At 33.4% G+C, this 2589-nt stretch overlaps 1 protein-coding gene across 2 annotated transcripts in view; it reads left to right on the top strand.

Moving 5' to 3' along the window:
- Window positions 1–2322: 2322 nt before the first annotated feature.
- MAP4K3 (mitogen-activated protein kinase kinase kinase kinase 3) overlaps window positions 2323–2589 on the top strand; it is a 58813-nt gene continuing 58546 nt past the window's right edge. For both annotated transcript variants that reach the window (XM_019647826.1, XM_019647825.1), the window contains exon 1: window positions 2323–2398. The gene's annotated coding sequence lies outside the window, so the exon portion shown is untranslated. The remainder of the gene's footprint in view (window positions 2399–2589) is intronic.

Here is a 2589-nt window from a genome sequence, read left to right as displayed (position 1 = left end):
GTTTTTTTTGTTTTGCCGGTGCCACTTCTTCTGGTGTATCTTCATCCTTTTTATCACAACTTCTTTCATTTATGTCAATAAGTTCGCCTGAACTTAGTTCCCTAAGTTCAAATCACATAGTGATTTGTGAACTGAAGAGCTAGCAGTGAAATTTGTTCTTTATGCAGTTACAATTAATATACTGAATGTTAATAAGATTAATAAGCTGAATATTATACAATTAATATATATAATATGCAATTAATATACCGGTGACTGAAATTTGAACCGTGTTATTATAAAGATATATCAATCTATCATGGATTGTTGTAATTTAACTAAATCCTGCTAGCTGAAATTCCTGCATATCAAAACTGCAAGGTGAGGACTCTCTGGACTCTCAGTGCACTCAATGCTGCATTATTATCTGTTACCTCATCTTTTTTTTTTGCCCTACTGAATTATGAAGTCCTTTCAAAAGGTGTGCAAAGAGGAGAAATAATAAACCAAATACAGAAGCAATCTTGGGATAAAGATTCTTTCTCATAGAGCTGAGAAAGAAATTCTTCTTATCAAGACTAGGTTGTTGGTATTATAATTATAGGTTGGGGAGGGGAAATTTTCTCTTACCATAGTTTAAGATAATGCTTTTTCCAGAGAAATTCATAATCTTACTATTTGCAAATGATTTGTAATTGCTCAGTGCTGTGCTGTCAGTCAAAATTTGAATGTACGAGTAATTAGCATATCAGCACTTGCTGTGATACAATATATATGTTGTATGGAAGCTGAATACTCTTGAAAACATTTAGCACATCTATTAATTCTACTGTAGTTTTTAAAATTTATTATACATCATACACTGGGAGACAGTTTGACTTTTTATGTTGGGTTCACGTTTCTATTTTAGAAGTACTACACATTGGAAAATTTTGATTCTAATTTTTACTTGATATAATTTTCTTCTATATGTTAACCTATTTAATATAAGATGTAACAATTTTATAGTTACACCATTTAAGTTGGGAAAGTAAAACTGTTCTCGTAGACAATCATAGGTTTCATCCATGTTCTCTGATAACAGCAGTCTATGTGACTTGCCTGACCTGGTGCCAGCTTTTGCTTGTTTTTAGTTTTTGCTATGGTACATTATGATAAAAATCCAGGGCTTTTCTCAGCTCAGCAGCTAACTAGCTGAACACCTTCTCACTTAGTTTTGGGTTTCAGTGTCCTCATCTTCAGTGTCTTCATCTAAAATGAAGAATGATACTAGCTTCACAAGTTTTTTTTGAGGACAGACTAAGCTAAGATATATGAAAGCACTTTGTAAACTGCAGATCACTGTGTACGTGTAAAGTTTAAATACTTAATTTTTGAAATTACTTTTACTACTGTTTTACTACCATCAGTATTTTAATATTTGGGTCTTTTACATTGATATATCTTTTTTTTCCTGAGATGTGCCTACACTGAAAATAGTTAACTTGGATCCTGTTCTTGATCTGCCGTATTGAATCTAAGAATTTGAACTCAAATATTTATGATTTATATTTCCATAAAAGATATGTCTAGGCCTATATCTCCTTCAAAGGCAGCATTTCACATACAGAAACAAACCTATTGGGTACATAAAATAGATGCTGGCATCACTTCTTGAGACCTTAGAGTGTACAGGATGGAGTTGCAGAAGCTTTTCAAATAGGGCCTCTAACTCCATAAGGTTGGAGGAATGTCCATGAACTAAGAAACAGTAAGGAGAACTCATCCCCACTCCACGCACCCCCTCCCCCACTCCCGAATGTTTCTCTGAAAGTGGCCATTCACATAGATTTTAATAAAGTAAAAGGAAGGAAAATAGAGGGCTGCTCCTACAATCAAAACTAAGGAGGTGGAAATTGTGTTTACTAAGGATCATAAATCATTAATGCCTTTAGCATTATTTCATTTCATTTATCTAATCCTTTTTGAAATAAGTTGAGGCAGATTTTTTTTTTTAATTACAGTTTTCGCCTCTGTAACAGGGAAGCTAGCTGCAGCTCTTGAACAGCTATTGAATTATTGAATATTACATCTTTAACACTTATTTATAGTCAACTCAGAGAACATTTACTGGAGCCTGCTATAGATAATATATATCCCTAAACTTAAGAAGCTCCCAGTTTAAGGACCAAGAAGTCCCAGTTTGTGGTTGTCCTTTTTAAAAAAAAATACTCATAAAGTTGTATTTTGTTCGCATTTTTACATAAAATGAAGTATCTCTTTCATATTTGGGTAATTTTGTGGACTAAACTGTGGCTTGATAATGAAATGCCTCATGACATTAATTTTGTTCTTTCCTAGCCTCTTGTTGCTGTACCACATAGAATTCACTCAACAAGTAGGAACATTAGAGAAGAAAAAACACGCTCAGAGATAAACTGTAAGTATATACACAGTTCATAATTTAACATTGAAAAATAGGATTTCAAGCTGTAATTTTGTTACAACGTTTTTGCTTCATTTTCTTCCAAGCAGTTTTTCTTTTTAAAGATTTTTTATTGGGGAATTGGGGGATGGGAACAGTGCTGGGGAATTGGGGGAAGGGGAACAGACAAGTTGCTGTCCTTTTGT

This window comes from Hipposideros armiger, unplaced genomic scaffold (genome assembly GCF_001890085.2).
Source record: "Hipposideros armiger isolate ML-2016 unplaced genomic scaffold, ASM189008v1 scaffold_116, whole genome shotgun sequence".
Taxonomy (NCBI): Eukaryota; Metazoa; Chordata; class Mammalia; order Chiroptera; family Hipposideridae; genus Hipposideros; species Hipposideros armiger.
The sequence above is the reverse complement of the archived record's forward strand: the minus strand, read 5'-3'. Positions and strand labels throughout refer to the sequence as shown.